Source organism: Desmodus rotundus, chromosome X (assembly GCF_022682495.2).
Source record: "Desmodus rotundus isolate HL8 chromosome X, HLdesRot8A.1, whole genome shotgun sequence".
Classification (NCBI taxonomy): Eukaryota; Metazoa; Chordata; class Mammalia; order Chiroptera; family Phyllostomidae; genus Desmodus; species Desmodus rotundus.
This window is the reverse complement of record NC_071400.1, coordinates 20,383,263-20,409,871: the sequence shown is the minus strand read 5'-3', so window position 1 is coordinate 20,409,871 and position 26,609 is coordinate 20,383,263.

The window sequence follows — 26,609 nt, the reverse complement described above, 5'->3', positions numbered from 1 at the left end:
TTATGGCACCAAGGTTGCTTCCAAAATTAGGCTATTATAAATTCTGCTGCTATGAACATTGGGTTGCCCAGGTTCTTTTGAATTGGTCATTTCAGGATTCTTAGGATATAGTACCAGCAGTGGAAATGCCGGGTCAAAAGGCAGTTCCATTTTTAGTTTTCTGAGGAAATTTCCATACTGTTTTCCACAGTGGCTGCACCAGTCTGCATTCTCACCAACAGTGCACTAGGTTCCTTTTTCTCCACAGCCTCACCAGCACTTGTTCTTTGTTGATTTGGTTATGATGGCCATTCTGACAGGTGTGAAAGGTACCTCATTGTGGTTTTAATTTGCATCTCTCTGATGGGTAGTGATGCTGAGCATCCTTTCATATGTCACTGGGCCCTCTCTATGTCATCCTTGTAGAAGTGTCTGTTCAGGTCCTTTGTCCATTTTGTAATTGGATTGTCTGTCTTCCTGGAGTGGAGTTGTGTGAGTTTTTTTAATGTATTTTGGAGATCAAACCCTTGTCCAAGGGATCATTTGCAAATATATTTTCCCATATGGTTGGTTCTTTTTTCATTTTGTTGGTGTTTTCTTTAGCCATGCAGAAGCTTTTTATTTTGATGAGATCCGATTTGTTTATTATTTTCCTTTATGTCCCTTGTTCTAGGCAGACATATCAGTGAAAATATTGCTGCCTGGACTATCTGAGTATTTCCTACCTATGTTCTCCTCTAGAACATTTATGGTGTTGTAACATAAGTCTTTTATCAATCTTGAGTTTATTGTTGTGTATGGTGAAAGTTGTTGGTCAAGTTTCACTTTTTTGCACGTAGCTGTCTAGATCTCCCTACACCATTTGTTGAAGAGGCTATTTTTACTCCATTTTATGCTTTGCCCCCCCCTTGGTGAATATTAATTGACCATAGAGACTTGGGTTTATTTCTGGGCTCTATTCTGTTCCATTGATCTATGTGTCTGGTCTTATGCCAGTCCCAGACTGTTTTGATTACGGTGGCCTTGTAATATAGTTTGATATCAGGTATTGTGATTCTCTCCTACTTTGTTTTTCTTTCTGAAAATTGTTGTGGCTATTTGGGGTCGTATATTCGTATGAATTTTTTAAATGTTTGTTCTATATCTGTGAAATATGTTATTGGTGTTTTAATAGGGAATATGTAGAATCTATAAATTCCTTTGTGTAGTATGGACTTGTTGATGATGTTAATTCTTCCAATGCATGAACACAATACATGTTCGCATTTGTTTCTGTCTTCCTTAATTTCTTTCTTCAGTGTTGTGTAGTTTTCTGAGTACAGGTCTTTTATGTCTTTGGTTAGGTTTATTCCTAGATACGTTATATTTCTTGTTGCTATATCAAATGGGATTTTTTCCCTGATTACTCTTTCTGATATTTCATTGTTGGTTTTCAAAAATGTCTTTGATTTCTGAATATTGACTTTGTATGCTGCTGTTTTGCCAAATTCACTTAGGAGGTCCAGTAGTTTTTTGGTGGAGTCTATAGGGTTTTATATGTAAAGTATCATGTAATCTAGAAAAAAATGACAGTTTTGCTTCCTCCTTTCCAATTTAGATGCCTTTTATTTCTATTTCTTGTCTGATCACTGTGGCTAGGGCTGCCAATACTATGTTGAATAGGAGTAGTGAGAGAGGGCATCCTTGTCTTGTTCCTGATCTTAGTGGGAAAGCTTTTAGTTTTTGCCCATGGAATATGATGTTGGCTGTAGGTGTGTCATATATGGCTTTTATTATGTTGAAATATGCACTCTCTACTCTCACTTTGCTGAGGGTTTTTATCATAAATGGGTGCTGTACCTTATCAAATCCTTTTTCTCCATCTATTGATATGATCATGTGATTTTCATCTTTAGTTTATGTGATGTATTGAATCTATTGATTTGTGAATATCGTACCATTCCTGCTTCCCTGGGATGAATCCTACTCAAACATGATGTGCAATCTTTTTAATGTATTACTGGATACAATTTTCCAATATTTTGTTGAGGAATTTAGTGTCTTTGCTCATCAACAATATTGTCTTGTAGTTTACTTTCTTTGTTGTATCTTTATCTGGTTTTGAGATTCAGATGATGCTGGCTTCATAAAAAGAGTTTGGGAGTCTTCCCTATTCTTGGATTTTTTGGAATAGTCTGTGAAGTACAGGGGTTAGGTTTTCCTTAAATGTCTTCTAAAATTCTCTTGTGAAACTGTCCCATCCAGGGTTTTTGTGTGCTGGGATTTTTTAATTACTGCTTCGATTTCATCCTCTGTTATCAGTCTGTTCAGGTTTTCTGCTTCTTTTTTATTCACTTTTGGGAGACTACAGTTTCTAGAAATGTGTCCATTTCACCTAGGTTTTCAAATTTCTTGGCATACAGTTCTTCATAGTAATTTCTTACAATTCTTTGTATTTCTGTGGTATCAGTTGTAGTCTCTCCTCCTTCATTTCTGATTTTGTTTATTTGGGTCCTCTCTCTTTTTTTTTCTTGATGAGTCTCCTTAAAGTCTTAGTGATTTTGTTTATCTTTTCAAAGAATCAGCTCCTGGAGAACCAAGATGGCGGCGTAGGTAGACACACTGCGCCTCCTCGCACAACCAGAACTGACAGAAAATTGAACGGCAAGGAAGTCCGACACCAAGTAGATAAAAAAGAAACATATATCCAGACTGGTAAGAGGGGCGGAGACGGGCACCGGGGCAGAGAGGACTCGCGTGGCCATGGCGGGATAGAGACTGGCAGAGTGTGGGATGAAAGGGGCAGTCAGTCTGACCACTAGCAGACCCTGCGACACCACATTCACGCACAGATAAACCAAGGGGGCCAGACTCAGAGTGGCGGAGAACAGGGCAGGCAGTATGGCGGGTAGTAACCCGCGGCCCCACACTCGTGCACAGGTAAACTGGGACAAATGGCGGGGAGCGAAGCAGACCACATAACCCAGGACTCCAGCGCAGGGAAATAAAGCCTCAAACCTCTGATTGAAAGCGCCCGTGGGGGTTGGGGCGGCAGCAGGAGAGACTCCCAGCCTCACAGGAGAGGTCGTTGGAGAGACCCACAGGGGCCTAGAGTGTGCACAAGCCCACCCACTCGAGAGCCAGCACCAGAGGGGCCGAGTTTGATTGTGGGTAGCAGAGTGAAAGATTGAAATCTGGTGGAGAGTGGAGTGGGCGCCATTGCTCCCTCTCAGCCCCTCCCCTACATACAGCATCACAGCCCAGGGACCAGTGTTACCTGGCCCCGGTGAACACCTAAAGCTCTGCCCCTTTAAGTAACAGACATGCCAAGACAAAAAAAAAAAAAAAAAGGCCCAAATGACAGAACACTTCAAAGCTCCAGAAAAAATGCCACTAAGTGTGGAAGAGATAGCCAACCTATTGGATGCACAGTTCAAAACACTGGTTATCAAGATGCTCACAGAATTGGTTGAATCTGTTCGAAAACCAGATGAAAAAATGAAGCCTATGCTAAGAGAAACAAAGGCAAATGTACAGGGAACCAATAGTGATGCGAAGGAAACTGGGACTCAGATCAATGGTGTGGACCAGAAGGAAGAAAGCAACATCCAACCAGAAAAGATGAAGAAACAAGAATTTGGAAAAATGAGGAGAGGCTTAGGAACCTCCAGGACATCTTGAAACGTTCCAACATCCAAATTATAGGGGTGCCAGAAGGAGAAGAGGAAGAACAAAAAATTGAAAACTTATTTGAACAAATAATGAAGGAGAACTTCCCTAATCTGGCAAAGGAAATAGACTTCCAGGAAGTCCAGGAAGCTCAGAGAGTCCAAAAAAAGCCGGACCCAAGGAGAAACACACCAAGGCACATCATAATTACATTACCTGAGATGAAACAGAAGGAGAGAATCTTAGAAGCAGCAAGAGAAAAGGAGACAGTTACCTCCAAAGGGGTTCCCATAAGACTGTCAGCTGATTTCTCCAAAGAGACCTTACAGGCAAGAAGGGACTGGCAAGAAGTATTCCAAGTCATGAAAGGCAAGGGCCTACATCCAAGATTACTGTATCCAGCAAAGCTATCATTTAGAATGAAAGGCCAGATAAACTGTTTCTCAGATAATGTCAAGTTCAAGGAGTTCATCCTCACCAAACCCTTATTATATGAAATGTTAAAGGGGGTTACCTAAGAAAAAGAAGATAAAAAATAGGAACAGTAAAAATGACAGCAAACTCACAGTTATTAACAACCACACCTAAAACAAAAACAAGAGCCAACTAAGCAAACAACTAGAACAGAAACAAAACCACAGAAATGGAGATCACATGGAGGGTTATCAAAAGGGGATTGGGATGGGGAGACAGGGGGGATAGGTACAGAGAATAAGTAGCATAGATGATAGGTGGAAAATAGACAGGGGGAGGGTAAGAATAGTATAGGAAATGTAGAAGCCAAAGAACTTATAAATATGACCCATGGACATGAACTATAGGGGGGGAATGTGGGAGGGAGGGGGTGGGCAGGATGGAGTTGAGTGAAGGGGCGGAAACGGGACAACTGTAACAGCATAATCAATAAATATATCAAAAAATGATTAAATAAAAAATTCTAACTCCCCCCCCCAAAAAAAGAAGAATCAGCTCCTAGAGTTATTGATCCTCAGAATTGTTCTTTTAGTCTCTATTTCATTTAATTCTGCTCTGACCTTGGTAATTTCCTTCCTTCCATTTGCTCTGCGCTTTGATTGTTGTTGTTCTTCCAGTTCTTGTAGATGTAGGGTTAGGTTGTTTATTTGAAATATTTCTATCTGTTTTAGGTAGGCCTGTATCACTATGAACTTCCATCTCAGGACAGCCCTTGCTGAGTCCCATAAGTTTTAGAATTTTGTGAGTTGATTTTCATTTGCTTCCAGACACTTTTTGGTTTCTTCCTTGATCTCATTCCATAATCTCTCATTGTTTAATAGCATGCTTTTCAATCTCCATGAATTTCAGTGTTTTTGAGTTTTGTCCTTGAGATTGGTTTCTAGTTTTAGGTCCATGTTGTGTGAGAAGATGTTTGATATGAATTCAATTTTCTTTAATTTGTTAAGGCTTGTTTTGTGTCCTATCATGTGGTCTATCTTTGAAAATGTTCCATGTGCATTTGAAAAGAATGTGTATTTTGCTTCTTTGGGATGAAAGTTTCTATATATATCAGTTAAGTCCATTTGATCTAGCATATTGTTCAATGCTGCAATATTCTTGTTGATGTTTTGTGTGGAAGATCTATCTATTTTTGACAGTGAGGTGTTAAAATCCCCTAGTATAAGTGTGTTGCTCTCTCTATATTTCTTGAAGTCCTTCAAGATTTTCCTTATATATTTGATTCCTCCTATGTTGGGTGCATATATGTTAATAATGTTTATGTCTTCTTGATGGATTCTTCCCTTGAGCATTATGAACTTTCCTTCTGGGTCTCTTTTTGTGGCTTTTGTTTTGAAGTCTATTTTGTCTGGTATATGTATTGCTACCCCATCTTTTTTTCCCTGTCCATTTGCTTGGAATATTTTTTTCCTACTCTTTACTTTCAGTCTGTGTAGGTCTTTTGTTCTGAGGTGGGTCTCTTGTAGGCATCATATGTGTGGGTCATGTTTTCTTGTCCATTCAGCTACTCTATGTCCTTTAATGAAATATTTAATCCATTTAAATTTAAGGTTATTATTGATAGGTATTTATTCATTGCCAATGTACTCCTTTTTGTATCTTGGTTCCTCTCTCACTCTTCTTCCTCACTTTTTTTAAAGCAGTCCGTTTAGCATATCTTGCATGTGGGTTTGCTGGAGATGTATTCTTTGAGTATTCTTTTTCTGGGAAACTCCTTATTTTGCCTTCCATTTTAAATGAGAGGCTTTTTTGGATAGACTAATCTTGGGGGCAGGTCTTTGCTTTTCATTACTTGGAATATTTCTTGCCATTCCCTTCTGGCTTAGAGTGTTTCCATTGAGAAGTCAGCTGCTAGCCTTATCGGGACTCCCTTGTATGTTATTTCCTGTTTCCCTCTTGCTGCCTTTAAGATTCTTTCTTTGTCATCAAATTTTGCCATTTTAATTGTGATGTGTCTTGGAGTGGGCCTCTTTAGGTTCCTCTTGGTTGGGACCCTCTGTGCTTCCTGAATTTGTGTGACTTTTTCTCTCACTAAATAGGGAAGTTTTACATCATTACATTTTCAAGCAGGTTTTCTATCCCTTGCTCCTCTTCTCCTTCTGGTATCCCCATTATACGGACATTATTCCATTTGATGTTGCCCAGCAGTTCCCTTAACCCCTCTTCATTCTTTTTCAGTATTTTTTTCCTTTTTTTGCTTTTTGGGAGTTTTTTCCTACTTTGTCTTCCAGTTCACTGATTTCATCCTCTGCTTCCTTGAGCCTGCTTTTGATCCTTTCTCCTGTGTTCTTTAATTCAAAAATTGTATTCTTCATTTCCTCTTGGCCCTTGTTGATTATTTCTGTGTCCTTTTGCATGCTGATATATATTTTCAGTAAGTTCCTCATAGCTTACCTGTAGTTTTTGGTAATTCTCAGTGACCTCATTGAGCTTCCTTATAACCATTGTTTTGAACTCATTGTCTGATAGTTGACTTACCTCTATTTCATCTATCATTCTTTCTGAGGATTCCTCCTTTCCTCTTGTTTGGGGGTTGTTTCTTTGTCTTCCCATTATTTGTGAGACTCTTATTGTTTATTTCTGTTTCTTAAATTGATCTGTTTTGACTCCCTAAGTTTGTGGTGTGATCTTGTATGGTAGGAGTCCTGTGAGATTCAGTGGTGCAGTCTCCTTGATCTCCTGATCTTGATGCTCTTGGGATGCTTTTTATACCATTTATGTTGGCTCTCTGGATATAACTGGGTTTTGATTATTGTTGGGTCACTCTATGTGTGTCCTTCTATCCAGCTGGTTAACTCAGGGTCACTCTGCCTATCACATCTTGTATGCTGTTGTGCAGGTGCTGCCAGAACAAAACCACAACACCCAAGGAACAAATTCACATCTGCAAGAATATCTCTCCCATGCAATCCCACTATCAGTAGCAAATTAACCAGTATTTATAAGGATGTAAAGAGATTAAGACTATTATACAAAATGATAGTAATATACTATAGTATAAATTCCAGTAACTTAATATGCACAAACTTGGTGGACAAGAAATGAATGTTAAAAAGCTATGCAGGATAGGAAATATCACTAATCATGGAGAAGACCACAGTGGCTTTCATCTTGGTAGCTTCTAGTATTTACCACTGTTTATTCTTTCTGGATCCGCCTCTGGTGGTGTCAGGTGTTGAACCTGTCTGATCTTAGACAGCCTGATCTGAGAATGCCAGGGATCTACTGTCTGTGGTTGTTTCCTTCAGTTGTTAATCTAGTCACTCTACACTCAGCAGTGTGGCTTAAGCCCCATAGGGTGGGGCAGAATCCCTCCTGGTGTTGGGGCTGTTGTTTCCCCTCAGGTTGCTGCTGCTTGGTGGGAAGTGGTCTGCCTGAGCAGGATGGCTGCTGTCATAAGGGTGATGACTCAGCACTGGGATCCCAGCAGTCTTTCTCTCAGTTCTCCCCACAAAGCCTCCATCACCAGTCTCTGCTCAAGCATCTCTAGTCCACTCTGCTAAAGCCATGCAAATTTATTCTTTTATGGTTCTGGAGGCAAGAGATTAAATCAGTTTCACTGGGATAAAATCAAGGTGTTTGTAGGGCTGCTCTCCTTCCAGAGGTTGTAGAGGTGAATCTATTTCCTTGCCTTTTCCAGCTTCAAGAGTAGCACTTCTTGTATTCCTTCGCTCATGGCCATATCCTTCATCTTCAAACCCAGCAATGTATCTACTTCAAATCTCTTTTTGCTTCTGTCATATCATCTTCTCCTCTGAAGTTAAATTTCCCTCTACCTCCCTCTTATAAGGGCTCTTATGAGTACATTTATGGCCCACACGAATAATGCAAGGTAATCTCCTCATTTTAAGATTATTAATTTAATTATACCCACAAAAGTCCATTTTGCTATACGGGTAACATTTAAAGTTTCCAGAGATTAGGACTTGTATATTTTGAGGGGTTATTATTCAACTGACCACAGCATCTAAGACATGGGAACTAGATGTTTTTCATCTGTGTAGTAGATAAACAGAATGTTGGAAATTAAAATAGAAGATGTTAATCATGGATAAAGTTAGGGGAGTTATACAAATCTGAATTTTGTTGAAATGAAGTTCAGTATGGAGTAGATGATTCCTACTCTCTCAGGAGAGGTCATTTTCCATGAACACTATGCCTACAGAGAGGGGTAGAAAGGAAGGAGGACTTAGAGTTGAAGACTTCTCCCCTTCTATTTTCCAAAATAGTTGCCTTATTGTTTTTATGTCTTGCCTGGGTAGTTCCTCTGGCAGAGAGAAGTTGAGAAAAGGGTGAGAGTCTGGCCCCAAAGACAAAAGGAGGCAGCTAGAATCCCTCTCCTGTTGAACTTTATACTCCCTCTCCATCTCCATATTCAATCTCCTCTTCCCTTTCATTGTTGCCAATCAGGCACCTTCCGTTATTGGGAAGTGAGGCTACAATATAGTGAAGCCCAGGGCAATAAATAAAGAAAGGAGAAAGGAGAAAGGAGGGAGTTTTCCTTAAGAGAAACCCCCATATCAGCCCACATCAAGGCACAAAAATGCCTTCTCCATCAAGAAGTCTGAGGGAGGTGAGGAATTGGGGGTTTCTGCCAAGCAGAGTGACTAACAGTGACCTTAATAACAATTAACCTTTTCTTCTTGGCACAGAATACTGTTATCTATGATATAGGGGCCCTCAGAAACACCTTTACTCAAGGTTCTTTGTATAATGCTTATCACAAGGAATAATTTTTATCACATCTGGCAGGTCTGAGATAATCCCTAGTGAAGGGAGTGGAGAATAGGAATTTTGGAGGCTCAGATTCTGCAAACCATAGATGATGAGAGTATGGGGGTGAGCACATGGCTCCAGACTAAATTTTAATGGTCTTGAAAGTGTCAGCAACAGCATCAGAAGCTCAGTGAGATTTTCTTTTATGAACACCAGATGTAGAGTTGTGAACTGATGTTTTTTGTAGAGGTAGCAATTGGCTCTCCATATTTTGTTCCTGGTCCAGGACATCATCTATTATATTGCCCAAAGATTGTCCTTATATAAAACTTCATGACAAATACTTCTCCAAGATCAGGGCCAGAAAAAAGTTTGTTTCTCCTAATGAACATTTTTGCTTTCTTCTGCAAGACAATTAAAATAATGAAATCCATCATACATAAGAACCCCCCTTCCATACTCTAGTCAGATGGATGGCATGAACTCTGAAGCTGTATGAGTTTTGAATCTGCTGAGAAGAGGAGTGTCATAGGTGAGGGAGAAGTCAGGGAGAACTCAGAGAGTTCACTCAAGATGGAGAGAAGGACAAGCCACAACTTTTGAAGAGAACTAGCCAGCCATATATATATACCAAGAACTGAAAGGGAATATAGAGAATTTCAAGGCAACAATTATGGCACCATAAAATTCTAAACTAGGTCATGCGAGGGGAATCTGTAGCATAAAATTAGGCCCCAGGGTTAGAAAGATCCAGGAATATGTAGCAAACAGATCTTAGATGGGTCTTTCCCTCAGTAACAATGATTTGATGGACGAGGAAGCTCCAGGGACTGGTAGTAGTTAGGGAAAAAAAGGCCTAATTGTCAATGGGAAGTCCAGGAAGGTCTGCTGATCTGATAGCTTCACTGAAAGACATTGTGCCTGCTGTGATGAGGTACAGAAAATATTTGACTTTTTAAATCCCACTAACTCCATAGATGAGTTCAGTTATACTTTCTTGCTACCATTTATAATTGACTATGAGACAAATATGTCACATCTTGCAGAAATCTATTTAGAGACAGGAATAAATGGTTCTATTATAACAAAAGAGTTAACATTATGTTTTGATTTTTACCTTGGTTGCCAGGAAACTCAGTTCCAAATTGTGTGCTTGATTGTTTTTATTAAAATTTTTTTTTTATCATCATATATCCTCCCTATACTCTCTTCTACTTCCACTCCCTGCAATTACCACACTGGTGTTTGTGTCCATAAATTATTTCTCTGTTTTTTCTCTCTCTTTCTCTCTCTCTCTCTTTTCTCAATCCCTCCACCCTCCAACCCTGGGGCAACATTGGTTAATAAAATTATACAGGCTTCACGTGTGCGATTTTATATTATGTCACCTGCATATTGTATTCTGTGTTCAACACTCCAAGTCAAATTTCCTTCCATCACCATTTATTGCCTGTTACCCTCTTCTACCTCCCCCTGCCTCATGTTCCCTCTGGTCATCACCATACTTTTGTCTGTGTCTACAATGGTTTTGTTCTAAATCCCTTAAACTTTTTCATACAGTCCCGCAACACCCCTCTCCTCTGACATCTGACAGTCCGTTCTTCTTATCTATGAGTCTATTTCTATTTTGTTTGTTATTTTGTTAATTAGATTCCACATGTAAATGAAATCACATGGTATTTGTATTTCTCTGACTGGTTTATAGCTAAAGAAACATGAAACTCTAATTTGAAAGAATATATGCACCTCTATGTTCATTGCACTGTTATTTACAGTAGCTAAGATTTGGAAGCAGCCCAAAGTGTCCATCAGCAGATGAGTGGATAAAAAAAGCTATGGTAACCCTGACTGGTGTGGTTTAGTGGATTGAGCACTGGTCTGTGAACCAGGGGTTCACTGGTTCAGTTTCCAGTCAGAGCACATGCCTGGGTTGTGGGTTGGGTTCCCAGTGGGGTTGCACAGGGGGCAACCACACATTGGTGTTTCTGTCCCCCTCTTTCTCCTTCCCTTCCACTCTCTAAAAATAAACAAAACCAAGGGGGAGGGTGGAAGCATGGGAGGGAGGTGGGTTTGGCTGGGGTGGGGTGGAGGGGTGGGGAGAAAATGCAGACAACTGTAATTGAACAACAATAAAAATGTTTAATTTTTAAAAAATAAAATATTTTTTAAAAAGCTGTGGTACATTTATGCAATGGGATAGAACTGTGCTGTAAAAAATGAAAGGATCGGACTAGACTTGGAAGATGGCGGCGAGATAGGTGGGAGCGGAGTCCACTTCCCCTCAACGCCAGTGAAATACCTAGCTGATCAGAGGAGCAGAGCAAACAGCCAACAGTATTCCAGCATATATGAAGATTGGAGACCAAAGATAGAGGACATCGAAAGATCAGACGGTAAGAAGAGTGCTTAAGGACAGTAAGATCCCCGGGACCCTCGCAGGTACGAGGGCGACTGAAGCCCCAGCCCAGGTGCAGGGTCTGCTGCAGGATTCTTGGGAGAGAGCCAGGCTGGGCTGTGTGAGCAGCCAGGTGCTTGTTTGGACCAGGGGGGCTTGAATAGGAAGAATTTCTCAAAAAGGAAAAGAAAATAGAGGCTCGTAGTAGCTAGTGAGAGAATTCTCCTCAGCAGCCTTGGCCTCTGGCGCCCCTCCCCCCTCAGCCCTGGACTGTGAACGCTGAAAGGCAGCCCTGGTGCTCACCTGAAGCCCGGCTGGCACGCACTCAAATTAGCGAATTAGGGGCCCACACCTGAAACACCGGGTGGGCAGGCGCCCTGATAAGCTGCCAGCTGCCTGGGAGCACAGACATAAAGCTCCTGGGTGAGCACGCAACCGGATCAGTGGCTGGCTACCCCAGCGCACAGACCCAAAGCAGGGGGTCAGCGACCAACTGAAGTCCAAAGTGGAGATCGGCCGCACAACCCGATCAACGGCCTAGCTGCCTGCAGGGGACCACAGCCAAAAGCACTGGTTCTAAAAAACTCCTACATAGCCCCTGCACACAGAACTCTGCAGGGCTTACTGGCTCTCTAGGAGGAAGGCAGAATGCCCAGCAGAGGGGAGCTGCAGGGCTAGGAGAGACCGCATTCCCCAGAAAGACTCGACCCAGTAGGGGGCTGAACTAGCCCAAAGCAGCACCGAGAGCCCCTAGCATCTAAGACAGCAAAGAGCAAGAAGGTGGAATGTGAGTTGCCCCTAATTGGTGCAACTCAAGGACAGCACAGCTGGTGAACTAAAGGCCTAGTGGGGAGCAGAAGGACCCAGAGGAACTAGACTGAAGGCTGAACAACAGCAAAGAGTGTGGCTCAGGAAGGGAGAAAAGTAAAACCAATCCTTCCAACCACCCCCTCCCATTCCAAAGACAGGATGACCAGCAGAACTAACCTGACCAGTTTAAAGCCAGCAGAAGACCTTCTTTTTCTTTTTCTTTTTTCTTTCCTTCTTTCCCCATGAATTCCTTCTTCCTTTCTGTCCTTCTTTCTTTTTTTATTCCTTCTTCCTTCCATCCTTTACCTTTTTTATTCCTTCTTCCTGCCTTCTTTTATTTATTCTGTTGTTTTAATTTTTGTTAAAAAATTCCTTCTTATCGTGCCCCTGATCTTTCTTTATTCCTACTCCCTTCCTTCCTTTCCTTTTCTATTCCCTTTTTCCCTCCTACAATTTTCTTTTTTTTTTCTTGCCCCCATTCCTCTTTCTCGCACAGGTGAGAAAAGAAAACCTGGAGTGCTGAAAAGACCAGAGTTAGACTGTGTTACACCCATAAACATCAGCTCAAGACCAGTGAGCACAGGAGATTAAGGAGACAGCACCACTGAATCCCATTGGCATTCTACCATACAAGTTCATACCATAAACCCAGGGAGTCAGAATAGATCAATTTTAAAAGCAGAGGCTAACAAGAAGACTCTCACAAACAATGGGAAGACAAAGAAACAATCCCCAAATGAAAGGAAAGGAGGAAGCCTCAGAAAAAATGCTAACTGAAAAAGAGGCAAGTCAACTATCAGATACTGAGTTCAAAGCAATGGTCATCAGGAAGCTCACTGAGCTCTCTGAGCTCAAAGAGAACTACCAGAAACTACAGGGAAACTACAATGAACTCACTACAAACTATATCGACATGAAAAAGGAAATAGAAACTATCAACAAGGGCCAAGGGAAATGAAGAATATAATTTCTGAGTTGAAGAACACAGGAGAAGGAATGAAAATAGACTTGATGAAGCAGAGGATCAGATCAGCGAGCTGGAGGACAAAGTAGAAAAAAACACCCAGAAAGAGCAAGAAAAGGAAAAGAGGCTCAGAAAGAATGAAGAGGCAATAAGGGACATGCAGGACAACATGAAACGTAACAATATCCGTATAATAGGAATACCAGAAGGAGAAGAAGAGCAAGGAATAGAAAACCTGTTTAAAAAGTAATGATGGAAAATTTCCCTAATCGGAGGAGAGAAAAAGTCACCCAAATCCAGGAAACAAAGAGAGTCCCAAGCAAGAGGAAACCAAAGACACCCACTGCAAGACACATCATAATTAAAATGGCAAAATTCCAAGACAAAGAGAGGATCTTAAAGGCAGCAAGGGAGAAAAAGAAAGTAACATACAAGGGAGTCCCAATTAGGTTAGCAACTGACTTCTCAATGGAAACGCTCCAAGCCAGAAGAGAATGGCAAAAAATATTCCAAGTAATGAGAACCAGAGGCCTGCAACCAAGACTACTTTACCCAGCAAGGCTCTCAATCAAGATAGAAGGCCAAATAAAGAGTTTCCCAGACAAAAGAAGTCTAAAAGAATACAGCTCCACCAAACCAGCTCTGCAAGAGATGCTAAAGGGACTGCTTTAAGGAAAGGAAGGAAAAGTGACAGAGAGAGGAACACAGGTAGGAAAAAATGGCAATGAATAACTACCTATCGATAATAACCTTAAACGTAAATGGATTAAATGTTCCAATCCAAAGACATATAATAGCTGAATGGATAAGAAAACATGACCCACACATATGCTGCCTACAAGAGACCCATCTCAGGACAAAAGACTTACACAGACTGAAAGTGAAGGGCTGGAAACAAATTTTCCAAGCAAACAGACAGGAAAAGAAGCAGGGGTAGCAATACTCATATCAGACAAAATAGACTTCCAAAGAAGGGCCATAAAGAGAGACCCAGAAGGTCACTTCATAATACTCAAAGGAAGAATCCACCAAGAAGACATAAACATTGTAAATATATATGCACCCAACATAGGAGCACCCAAATACATAAAGAAAATCTTGGAGGACTTCAAGAAAGATATTGACAGCAACACAATTATAGTAGGGGACTTTAACACCCCACTATCAAAAATGGACAGGTCTTCCAAACAAAATATCAACAAGGATATTGTGTCACTTCACAATACCCTAGATGAAATGGACTTAACTGATATATAGAGAGCTTTTCATCCCAAAGAAGCAAAATGCACATTATTTTCAAGTGTCCATGGAACTTTTTCAAAGATAGACCACATGATAGGACACAAAGCAAGCCTCAACAAATTCAAGAAAATTGAAATCATATCAAGCATTTTCTCTGACCACAAGGGACTTAAATTAGAAACCAACCCCAAAGGAAAAAAACCAAAATACTCAAAATCATGGAGACTGAATAGCATGCTATTAAACAATGAATGGGTCAAGAACGAGATTAGGGAAGAAATCAAAAACTTTCTGGAAACAAATGAAAATGAACTCACAACAACCCAAAACCTATGGGACACAGCAAAGGCAGTACTGAGAGGGAAGTTCATAGCAATACAGGCCTACCTTAAAAAGATAGAAACATTTCAAACAAACAACCTAACCCTATGCCTACAAGAGCTCGAGGAACAACAACAAAGACAGCCCAGAGCAAGCAGAAGGAAGGAAATAACCAACATCAGAGCAGAGTTAAATGACATAGAGACTAAAAGCACAATTCTAAGGATCAATGAATCCAGGAGCTGGTTCTATCAAAAGATAAACAAAATCGACAAACCTTTAAGTAGGCTCATCAAGAAAAAAAAGAGAGTGGATCCAAATAAACAGAATTAGTAATGAAAGAGGAGAGATTACAACTGATACCACAGAAATACAAAGGATTGTAAGAAATTACTACGAAGAACTGTATGCTAAGAAATTTGAAAACCTAGGTGAAATGGACACATTTCTAGAAAAAAATAATATTCCAAAACTGAATGAAGAAGAAGCACAAAAACTGAACACACCAATAACAGCAGATGAAATTGAAGCAGTCATCAAAAAATTCCCAACACACAAAAGCCCTGGACCAGATGGTTTCACAGGAGAATTCTACAAAGCATTTAAGGAAGAGCTAACCCCTATCCTTCACAGACTATTCAAAAAAATCCAAACTGATGGAAGACTCCCAAACTCTTTTTATGAAGCCAGCATCATCCTAATCCCAAAACCAGGTAAAGACACAATGAAGAAAGAACACTTCAGACCAATATCCCTGATGAAATAGACGCTAAAATTCTCAACAAAATATTGGCAAACCACATCCAGCAATACGTTAAAAAGATCATCCACCATGACCAAGTGGGATTCACCCCAGGGATGCAAGGATGGTACAATATTCACAAATCAATAAACATAATACATCACATCAATAACTGCAAAGACAAAAATCACATGATCATATCAATAGATGCGGAAAAAGCATTTGATAAGATACAGCACCCATTTCTGATAAAAACACTCAGCAAAGTGGGAATAGAGGGAGCATTCCTCAACATCATAAAGGCCATATATGAGAGACCTACAGCCAACATCACACTCAATGGACAAAAACTTAGAGCTTTCCCACTAAGATCAGGAACAAGACAAGGATGCCCTCTCTCACCACTCCTATTCAATGTAGTATTGGAAGTCCTAGCCACAGCAATCAGACAAGAAAAAGCAATAAAAGGCATCCATGTTGGAAAGGAGGAAATGAAACTGTCACTGTTTGCAGATGACATGATAGTGTACATGGAAAATTCTATAGACTCCACCAAAAAACTACTCGACCTAATAAATGAATTTGGGAAAACAGCTGGATACAAAGTCAATACTCAGAAATCAAAGGCATTCTTGTACACCAACAACGAATCTGCAGAAACAGAAATCAGGAAAAAAATCCCTTTTGATATAGCAACAAGAAAAATAAAGTACCTAGGAATAAACCTAACCAAGGAGGTAAAAGACCTGTACTCAGAAAACTACACAACACTGAAGAAAGAAATTAAGGAAGACACAAACAAATGGAAGCATGCACCATGCTCATGGATTGGAAGAATTAATATCATCAAAATGACCATACTACCCAAAGCAATTTATAGATTCATTGCAATCCCTATTAGAGTACCCATGACATATTTCACAGATATAGAACAAACATTTCAGAAATTCATATGGAACCATAAATGACCCCGAATAGCTGGAGCAATTTTGAGAAAGAAGAACAAAGCAGGAGGGATCACAATACCTGATATCAAACTGTATTACAAGGCCACGGTAATCAAAACAGCCTGGTACTGGCATAAAAACAGGCACATAGACCAATGGAACAGAACAGAGAGCCCAGAGATAAACTCAAGTCTTCACGGTCGATTAATATTTGACAAAGGAGGCAGGAGCATAAAATGGAGCAAAAACAGCCTCTTCAACAGATGGTGTTGGGAGATCTGGACAGCTACGTGCAAAAAAATGAAACTCGATCAACAACTTACACCATACACAAAAATAAACTCAAGATGGATAAAAGACTTAAATATAAGTCGTAACACCATAAAAGTCCTTGGGGAAAACATTGGCAGGAAAATCTCAGACATTCCACGCAGCAACATCCTCACAGACACATCCCCTAAAGCAAGGGACATAAAGGAAAGAATAAACAAATGGGACCTCATCAAAATGAAAAGCTTCTGCAGGGCTAAAGAAAACAGCACCAAATTACAAAGAGAACCAAGAGTATGGGAAAACATATTTGCTAATGATACCTCAGACAAGGGCCTGATCTCCAAAATATATAAAGAACTCACACGACTGCACTCCAGGAAGACAAAGAACCCAGTTAAAAAATGGGCAAAGGACTTGAACAGACACTTCTCCAAGGAAGACATACAGAGGGCCCAGAGACATATGAAAAGATGCCCAGCATCACTAGCCATCAGAGAGATGCAAATTAAAACCACAAAGAGGTACCATCTCACACCAGTCAGAGTGGCCAACATAAACAAATCCACAAACAGATGTTGAGAGGATACGGAGAAAAGGGAACCCTAGTGCACTGTTGGTGGGAATGCAGACTGGTGAGGCCACTGTGGAAAACAATATGGAATTTCCTCAGAAAACTAAAAATGCAACTGCCCTTTGACCCAGCAATTCTGCTGCTGGGATTATACCCTAAGAACCCTGAAACACCAATCCAAAAGAACCTGTGCACCCCAATGTTCATAGCAGCACAATTTACAATAGCCAGGTACTGGAGGCAACCTAAGTGCCCATCAGCAAACGAGTGGATCCAAAATCTATGGTATATTTACACAATGGAATTCTATGCAGCAAAGTGAAAGAAGGAGCTTATACCCGTTGCAACAGCATGGATGAAGCTGGAGAGCATTATGGTAAGTGAAATAAGCCAGGTGGTGAGGGACAAATACCATATGATCTCACCCTTAACTGGAACATAATAAATAGAAGAAAAAAGGAAACAAAATATAACCAGAGACATTGAAGTTAAGAACAATCTAACAATAGCCGGGGGTGGAGCGACAGTGGGAAGAGGGGATTACAGGAACTACTATAAAGGACACATGGACAAAACCAAGGGGGTGCGTGGAGGTGGGGGAGGGAGGTGGGTTCAGCTGGGGTGGGGTGGAGGGATGGGGAGAAAAGGCATACAACTGTAATTGAATAACAATAAAAATTTTTTTAAAAAATGAAAGGATCTTTGTTGACAGATTTTAGTCTAATTGTACCAAGAATTTGCTGATTACAAGCAACAGCAAGTTTTTAAAAAGTAGTAATGAATAATGCTCTCCAGTTCCATCCATGCTGTTGCAAAGCGTATAAGCTCCTTCTTTCTCTCTGCTGCATAGAATTCCATTGTGTAAATGTACCATAGTTTTTTGATCCACTCATTTGCTGATGGACACTTAGGTTGCTTCCAGTACTTGGCTAATGCTAAGTGAAATAAGCCAGATGGTGAGGGACAAATACCATATGATCTCTGGAACATAATCAGCAGAAGAAAAAAGCAAACAAAATATACCGAGAAACATTGAAGTTAAGAACAATCTAACAGTAGCCAGGGGGGAGTAGGGAGGGGACAGTGGGGAGAGGGGGTTACAGGAACTACTATAAAGGACACATGGGCAAAATCAAGGGGGAGGGTGGAGGTGGGGGAAGGAGGTGGGTTTGGCTGGGGTGGGGTGGAGGGATGGGGAGAAAAGGCATACAACTGTAATTGAATAACAATAAAAATTTTTAAAAAGTAGTCAAGGAATAAATAAGCAAATAGATATGTAACATTTGCTTTTTGGACTTGTCAAATTCCTCATATGTCCTTGCTTGGAGTTAATGTGCTAGAAATATTGACCTTGACTTAAGCTGTGCTCACCTTTGTTCTGAAGATTTGTTGCTATTGAACATGAGGGGGCCAAGCCAGTGTGTCCTGCTAGCAGTTGGTAGAGTCATTGCTGCAAAGGAAAGAAAGTATCTCATTTTGTTAGATGTCTTTATTACCCATGGCATCACAATAACACTTTGTTCAGGTTTCTTGTCCTGGGAACACCTAATCCATAAGGAACTTGCCTTGTTTTGTTCTATAGTGAAAAATGTTATAAGGAAATTGCTGTATATATTTTGTTGGTAATGGTGTCTTAAGCTACTAAGGCCATTTGTTATTTTCTGAAAGCAAGAGGGATAATGCTCACTAATAAAATCACTGCACTGTGGGTACCTCTAAGCTCTTCCTTACAAAGTGTTCCATTGCTCTTGTGCGTCTTCCATTTTTCTTACATTGTTATAAGATGGGAAAGGGGAAGAACTCTTTGGGGGCTGGGGAATTGAACTCTGAATCACAAATAAATCATGAGTAAGAGCTAGCTTAATGCAAACTGTGCCCCCTTTTTATAGTCCCCTCTGCTGGCCCTGGCTTCCCTGTTTGTTTCTCCCTGTCTCCAGAGTTCAGACTACTTGGACTACTGATTCTGGCATCTCCCTGAAAACCTTGTCCTTTACTCTATTTCTACTCCCTATCCAAATTCAGTCATTGAAGTTCCTCTTAACCCAATTTCTCCCCAAATTGAAAATGCAAATGTGCCTGCTTTATTGTCTGTATGTATTAAGCTTCTACAAGAGGCTTTGTGCTAGCCCTGATGCTCTGTATGGGGGCATTACAGGAAGGTGGGGGTAGCAGAGCAAATGGCCTCTGAACTCTCATGGGTCAGCAGCTAGAGTGCTTTGCACTATTCAGGCCTAGGTTTAAAGTGAGAAGAGCAGAAAGATGGATGGGGACAGAAGCAGGGAGAAGTACTGTGGGCTCCATCATGAAGCTAGAGGGAATTGAACTACAGAGTTGAAAGCCATCACAGGAAAAGTAAGCTGTGATTTGTATCTCACACCAAGTATCTGGACACAAAACTATCCATAATTCTACTGTTATAAGGACTTCAGTTACCAGTAATGGGAGAAATTCATAAAAGAGGTGAAAAAGTTTGTGGCTTCCTTATCTCCTTTCCAGACCATTTCCAAGAAATAAAAAAATGTACTTTTCCTCAATATAATTCAGTTTGATGTTACACACAGGGACATGAGTGGGACTCTCTGACAACTTTGTGTGTTAATAGTTTCACCCGTAATGCTAATTCAAGATATTTATTTCTCTAGCTTCTATTTTTAGAAAGCCACTGGATGTTGGGCAATATAAAAGTTTCAACTTTGACATCTGTGGATTAAGCCCACTCTAAAGGGATGGAATTTTATAATTACTATCTTAGTGGACTGAAAGGCAGAGGTCTTTGTTATATTCCCTGTACTGTAATCTACATCTTTATGAAACATTCAAGGGACTACTCTGTAAAGTACATGATTTTCTAGCCACTATGCTGAACATCTGAAAATAACACATAATATAATATTGAAAATAAATAACATAATATTAAATATAAAATGTAATTAAAAATAAAAAAGAATAAAAAACACACAGAGGCTTTTGCAGGGGCAGGCAGGAGTGGTGGTGGTGACATGCAATACATGGATCAACAACTGGCTTATTTTAACAAAATACAAAAGCTATTTCCAGATGAAATTCTCAGAAACACTATAGGAAATTAGTATAACTGATTGATGTGATCTCCTCTAATAGAAATGGGAGTTGGAGCTTTATTCTTCTAGGACAGGTAATTAGAGGTAAATGAGCATCAGGTTCCCATGACAACCATTTGGCTATCTCAGACCCAAAGGAAGTATCTGCAAGGAAAGCTTTGAGAAGGAATATGGGCTTTCAAAGGGAAGAGATAGTAGACCTTTGGCTTTTAGGGACAGGCTGAAGTCCTTAGGAAATTAAGGTGATATGAAGGAACTTCTAGATTTTTTCTGTGAGTGCTGGAGAAAGCCCATAGATATTGCTGGAGAAAGCTCTTAGATATTGTTCCAGTCTCTTGATGCCTGAATATCACCCTACATGTGGTTACTCCTCTTACTCCAACCTTTTTTTGATGGGGCCTTAACTTAAAGGAAACAGGGTATCTTTGGACATTACTGCAAGCCTGCTCAGCACCATAATTGATGTGGGTGTCAGGTGAATTCATCATGCTCAGACCTTTCCGTCCCTGCACAGATCTGCCCTCTCCTCCTTGAACTCTTATAATCAACCATTCTTTTTTAAAAATTACTTTATTGTTGTTCAATTACAATTGCCTGCATTTTTCCCCGACCACTCCCCCCGACCCCAGCCAAACCCACCTCTCTCCCTTGCTTCCACCCTCCCTCTTGGTTTTGCCCATATGTCCTTTATAGTAGTTCCTGAAAACCCTTCTCCCCACTATCCCTTCCCCTCTGGCTATTGTTAGATTGCTCTTAATTTAAATGTATCTGTAATCAACCATTTTATTCCAGGAATGTGATTGGGAAAATCTTTGAGGTGGCAGTGCTTATGCTGGGGGAGGTGTGTCAAGATATCATAGTTCCTTTTGTGAAGAGGAGGAACTGAAATCTTCCTGCTGACTTCTTTTTATTAGATTAAGATTACATTTTATGACAGTCACCAGGGGATAGAGGTACAGGCCAAACCCAAGGGTTGCTTTTTTTCTTAATTCTTACCCTGGGTAATTGTTCAGCTTCTCTTGATCTCCTAAACTACAATTCCTGCCCTATCAATCTGTCTTTGCTGCCTTCTTCCTACCCATCCCTATTCTTCCTACACATACACACAAGGCCTTTAATGGCACCTCTTTCCTGCCCCTGGAATGTTAGAGGCCCTAAGGGATTCCTGATCTGGGACAATAGTTTCACTGAAAAACAAGGACTGAAGATAGGATGTAACATTTTCTAAATTCCCACTATTTGCCTTCGTGTATACTGACACACTGTGTCTGCAAAATAGGCCAGCAGAATAGACTTTACTAATCATTCCCATTCTGCAGATGATGAAACTGAGGCTCAAGATTAAAGCGACTTCCCCAAGGGGTTAGAGATTGTAAGTGAAAAATCAGGATTTCAATCTCAATATTCTGGCTCCAAATTTGGTTCTATTTTCACTTCTTTAGGAGAGAGCTGGGGCTTAAGGTCCACATGTTTCCAGGAGATGTTATTGTTGGCTCCTGCAGACTACTGGAGCATGGGAGGTGGTATGTGAAGGTTCATTCTATTTGACTCTTACAACTCCATGGGCTTTGCAACAGTGCTTAACCTTGAGGCCTCTAATCTGTTTTCACTCAGGGTAATGGCAAGTAATTCATTCTCTGTCTCTCACAGGAGAATATCTTATTCCCACCATAGGCCTTGGATGATCTGAATCAGGAGTTCTCTTTACTCTGGATTCTTGATTTCCATTCAGTCATTTATTCTTTCATTTGCACATTTATTCATTCATCTATTAATTCATTTGTTCAGCTCCACTGAGTATCTCTTAAGTGCCAGACACTATGCAAAGAGTTGAAAATCAGTTGACAATGAAGCCATAGTCTCTGCTTTTCTGTAGTCTATGGTTTTCTGGAAGATTCAGAAACTTCAGTATATAATGGCAGTGTGATATAAGAACAGTAATACAACTGTGGACTGATTTTCAGCATGAAATCTTTGACCAGAGTAGGAGGATGAGGCAAGTTATGCTTATCTTTTTAGGAATCAACCTTTTTTGGCTCCCAGGTACCCCCTCCCCTTTCTTTCCCTAGGTTTCTATGAGTAGTAAATGCTCAAAATCACTATTTTATTTTTAAAATAGGGTTATTTTGATGGGGTGAGTGAGGTATGCTTATTATGAATCATGAATCGGTGTGTTTAAAGAAAAATATAATGACCAAATGCTCTTTCCCATTAAAATTCTGGGAAATATACTAGGAAATTAGCCCTCAACTGACTAATGCCATCCCCTCTAACAAAATTAGTTCCATACAAATATATCCAATCGGTCTAGAGAGCTTAGATTGCATTGGTACATGAAGAAGTAAATGGATGCATTTTTTTATTAATCTGCTTTGTAAATAAATGTCCCTGTAAATGCTGTCCTCTATACAATCTTCTTCCTGTGTCCTTCTCCTTATGGTTGAGTGCCCATGTGCACAGCCGTGACCTTTTCTTCTAATTTGCTTGTATGAAAGCTTGTTTTCTCTTTTTTTCACGAAAGAGGCCTGATGTAGAAATTCACACTGTGGTGTGAAAGGATGAAAACAACTTAATGTTGTGCCTTTCATAAGATATTTGCATTTTAATGAAAACTAGTCACTTGATTTGGATGCTTAAGTCCATCTTTTAAAATTTTCATGGCATTGTAAGGTATGTTATTGTCTGGCCACTATGCTGTATACCTGAAACTAATGCAAAATAATGTTGAATATAAACTGTATTTGAATAATAAAATTTCAACTTCTTTAAAAAATTGTATACCCACATTAGTTTATTTTTTTTAGAAACTTATACACAAGGCCACAAATCCAAGGTCCTTAAGACTTAAAATTTTAATCAGAAGATTTCAGGTACTGATAAATGTGACCCATGAAGAAATATTTTAGAGTTAAGGTGGCTCTTTTTCTTCTTTATCAAGTCCCAACTCTGGCACAGCTGTTTGAAGTGACATCTATAATTTCTCCCACTTCTGGAAGTACTTTTGGCTCAGACCATTTCTTGCAGTCAGCCATCGAATACTTCTAGTCCATAAGTGGATCTGAGTTCTGAAGGTGGGCTTCCATTGTCTTTGAGGTATGAAGATGGGAAAGATATTGTTGTGGTGCTGTTCGGCAATTGACCTGAATCTGATTGGTTGTTAGGATGAGAATCGGCCTCTCCTCATGCATGAATTCTATGGGTAGTTAAATTCACATATCAGCTGGCATGTGCTTGTGACCACACGTACTTTTGCACATATTTCAAAATAAAAGGGTTGTTGGGGGATTGCTGAAAAATGGTAATGGTAATAATGGCTTACCATGCTTTAGACACTGTGTGAAGGGAATTATATATGCTCAGAACCCCCAAATGTGGTAGGTAGTACTATTGTCATTTGAAAGATGAAGAAGCTGAAATTCAGATATATTAAATAATTTTTAAGATCACACAGTAAGTATAAAAGACAGGATTTGAACTACATACTTGATCCAGAACCTCTGCTTTTAATCATTATATTGTACTGCCTTTTCATGCGAGTGGTAGATGGATGAGGTTGAGTATTCCAAAGAGGGAGGAAACATAAGTTTGAACAATGCTCTAGAGGTAAAAAAGGACAAGATGTGTTCCATGGATCCTAAGTGTCCTGGTCCAGTGTGACTAGAAACAAAAATTCTTAGAGGTTAGTAGAGGAAAGAATTCCTACAATGGTTCTCTGGGGCCATGTGGTGGAGGATCTAGAATGTTAATGCAAAGAATATATGCTTTATTTTTCAACTACTACTTTATCATTAAAAAAATTAAATTATTTTATTGTTGTTCGATTACAGCTGTCTGCATTTACCCCCCATCACTACTCCCTTACCCCAGCCATCCCCAACTCCCTCCCTTGCTTCCACTCCCCCTTGGTTTTGTGTATGTGTCCTTTATAGATGTTCCTTAAAACCCTTCCCTCCTTGTTCCCGTTATCTCCTCCCACCTCCCCTCTGGTTACTGTCAGATTGTTCTTAATTTCAATGTCTCTGGTTACTACTTTATTATTAAAGACCAAATTTCAGGAGCAAAAGAAGTTTTCTAAAAGTATATATAAAATATTTTTGGAATTGTGAAGATGATTTTGGATATAAATCAAACACTAAAGCCCAAACAGAAACATGTTTAGTACAAGTAATCACTCAGCACCATGAGGCATTAGATGAGGTCTATTGTAAATTGTTTTCTCTCCGCATGTCATAGACAACATCCAGTATAATGATTACCAAGGTAATTTGTCCTAAGGTTAATAGGTGGTGGGAGAAAATGTTTTGTTGTGTTCCATTTTACAAGGGCCAAAAGGTTCCATTTGGCATTTACAAAGAAGGTACTGGTCTAATAATCTCCAAATGACAATCCTGGTAACATCACAAAATGACTTCTATTATTGGATAAAATAAGCAGGATTCTAGGTAATGTGGCACTTCCTATGTGGCACTTCCTGGCCTGAGAGACCAGGGTTCTGATTCTAATTCCAGTTCTTCCACTAATTAATAGCATGACCTTGAAACAGCCACTCAATTTCTCTTGAATTGTTTTCTCACTTATAAAAAGCAGGAATGACAGTACATCGCCGATTGTCCTCCTTGCCACTTTTGTGTGTATGTTTCTTTTTTATATGCAAAAAGGTGATTTTTATTTTTATGAAAAAAAGACACCAATAAAAATACGGAAAAGTTTGAAGAAAATAAAGATAACTACAATCCAGTCTATCAAAGAGGCACATTTTAAAATATACTCAATATTTCCCCCCTGGAAATATCCATATAAATATATAAACAGAATCTAACCCCATATGCCATTCTATATTTTATATTTTTTTATTTTTTATTGTTTTTCAAGTACAGTTATCTCCATTTTCCCCCATCCCCTTCCCCCTGCCCTACACATGCCTACCTCCCACCCTCAAACCTACCCCCCTTTGGCTTTGTTCATGGGTCCTTAATATATGTTCCTTGATGACCCTTCCCCTTCTTTCCCCTATTATCCCCTCCCTGTCCCATCTGATTACCATCAGTCTGTTCTTTATTCCAATGTCTCTGTTTATATTTTGCTTGCTTGTTTGTTTTGTTGATCAGGTTCCACTTGTAGGTGAGATCATATGGTATTTGTCTTTCACCACCTGACTTACTTCACTTAGCATAATGCTCTCCAGATCCATCCATACTGTTGTGAAGGGTAGGAGTTCCATCTTTCTTTCTGCTGTGTAGTATTCCATTGTGTAAATGTACCAGTTTTTTGATCCACTTATTTTTTAAGTGTATTTCTAAAATTTCACAAGTAATATGTGGGTCTTTTCTCATTGTAAAAATGTTAAATAGTAGCAAAGTCCCTCTTCAACCCTCTATTTACTTCATATATCTTCCAAGATAAAAATTATATTTGTAGTGCAATGTAGTCCAGGGGTGTCCAACCCTGAGGCCTCAGGTGGCACACAGCCCAGAGTGGATATGAATGTGGCCCAACACAAAATTGTAGATTTACTTAAAACATTATGAGGTTTTTTTGTGATTATGTGTCACAATGTATTTAATGTGTGGCCCAAGTCAACTCTACTTCTTCCAGTGTGACCCACACATGCCAAAAGTTTGGACACCCATTAGACCATTGTGATATATATATGGTCTGTTCAGAAGTTATCCAGCCATGTAATATGAAAAACAGGGACATTTACTGAAGAAAATATAAGATACAAGAAATATTGTGCATAGGGCGATAACACCTCAGTCCCTTTCAAAGTAGGCACCTTTGGACCTCACAAAGTTCTCCCAATTGCCATCACCTGCCCTGTCATATTTTCCTGACTCTCATCAATGGTCTGAAATCTTTTCCCTTTCAAAGGTGATTTTAATTGTGGGAAAAGCCAGAAGTCACAGGGCACCAAATCTGGGCTATAGGGGGGCTAAGTCACCTGGGTGATTTGACGTTTCACCAAAAACTCTTCACGAGACATAATGCATGAGCAGGTGCACTGTTGTGATGAAGCTGCCAATCATCAGTTGCCCATAGCTGCAGCCTTCTGAATCATCCAAATAGTTTCTGTGGAGGAATGTTGAAGTTTAATGCAAAATTTGATGCATTCATTGCTCTACTTACCCAGTTGTTTTGAATGCGATGACCATACAGTACTCATACTCACTCAACGGAGTCTACCTCCCCCACTGACCAGTTCAGTGAAACCATTATTGTCCATGCATGGATATTCCAGTCCACTCTCCTTGGCTGCCAGGTTATATCCATGTCGACCAAATTATTTTCATATTAACAATGGCTCAACTTTTCTGGACAGACTTTGTAAACATATAATTTATAAATTCCATATATTATATATAGAATTTATTTATACTATATATTTATATATTTTGTAATGTATAAATTCTCTATATATAGTAATTTATAAATTCCATATAATATATA